The sequence below is a fragment of the Octodon degus genome, unplaced genomic scaffold (assembly GCF_000260255.1).
Source record: "Octodon degus isolate 3935 unplaced genomic scaffold, OctDeg1.0 scaffold00043, whole genome shotgun sequence".
In the NCBI taxonomy this organism is placed as follows: Eukaryota; Metazoa; Chordata; class Mammalia; order Rodentia; family Octodontidae; genus Octodon; species Octodon degus.
In genome coordinates, this window is record NW_004524619.1 from 5667713 (window position 1) to 5669056 (window position 1344).

Here is a 1344-nt window from a genome sequence, read left to right on the forward strand (position 1 = left end):
TAATTAATTAATTAAAAAACAAAATAAAAAGGAAGAAATCCTGCCATATGTAACAACATAGGTGAACCTGGAGGGCATTGTGTTAAGCAAATTAAGCCAGTCACTGAAGGAGCAGTACTATATGATTCCATTTATAAAAGCGTTCTAAAATAGTCAAATTCATCGACCCAGAAGATGTAATTGTGGTTGCCAGAAGGTGTAGGGAAGGCAAATGGAAAGTTACATATCAATGGGCATAAAGAATTAGTTACGTAAGGTAAAGAAATTCTAGAAATCAGCCATAAAACATTGTTCCTATAGTTCATGATACAATGGTGTATAGTTTAAAAATGTACTAAAAGGGTAGATTTCATGTCAAATGTTTTACCATAATAAAGTAAAAACATTTTAAAACCAGATCAAAAAGAACTGGTATAAATAATCAAATAATAAAAGAAAGTGACACATTTTACTACATTGACAACCAGTGCTCTCAGCAGCCATGACAGCATGATGAACTATGGAAGGACAATGAAGGAAAAAAAAAAAAAAAAGAACAAACATTTACTGGGCATCAGCAGTGATACTGCTGATATCTAATGTCCCCTAAAACCTCATGTGGTTACAGGTGGGGTTCTCAGAGGTAGCTGGATCTAGGGTGTGTGATGCTGGGATAAGGGTGTGTGATTACTCCGTTAGCCCACTGATGGTTTGGCATAATTCTGGGAGTGGGTAGAAGGAAGGACCTCCCTGGGTATGAGTGCTTCCCACCCTAAGGGCAGGGAGCCAGGATGGAAATACAAGAGACACAAAGAGGCTGCTGCAGCTGCTTGCTGCTTCCTCACTACTTTGCTGCTTTGCTGCCTTCTGCCCTCCATGAACTCTTTCTCCTCTGCAATGCCCCTCTGCCATGTGACAGCCTGCCTTGGAGCCAGCCATCTATGAACTGAAACCTCTACAAATCATGAGCTAAATAAACCTTTCCTCCTTTAACTTTGGATGTTTGATATTTTTGTCTCAGCAACAAGAAAATAACTAAGACAAACAGACTATAGGTGGTTTAAATAGATAAGCCTCACCATAACAGTATAAGTATTATTATTACACTCCTATTTTTGAAATAATATATAAAGCTGCGTGTCTTAGTTACTCTTTTGATGCTAGGACAAAATACCTCACACTCACAAGTTGAAGAAAGGTTTAGTTTAGCTCACACTTTGTAAGGCTTTGGCCTGTAGTAGGCGGACTCCAAAGCAGGATGGCACTGGCAGAGGAGCATAGCACAGGGGAAACAGTCTGTGACAGGGTAGGCAGGAGGAGGAGCATAGCACAGGGGAAACAGTCTGTGACAGGGTAGGCAGGAGG

General features: G+C 40.2%; 1 protein-coding gene across 1 annotated transcript in view; it reads left to right on the forward strand.

The window, feature by feature from the left end:
• LOC111816871 (dynein heavy chain 12, axonemal-like) overlaps positions 1–1344 on the forward strand; it is a 72473-nt gene that overhangs the window by 40525 nt on the left and 30604 nt on the right. The gene's annotated exons all lie outside the window — the stretch shown is intronic.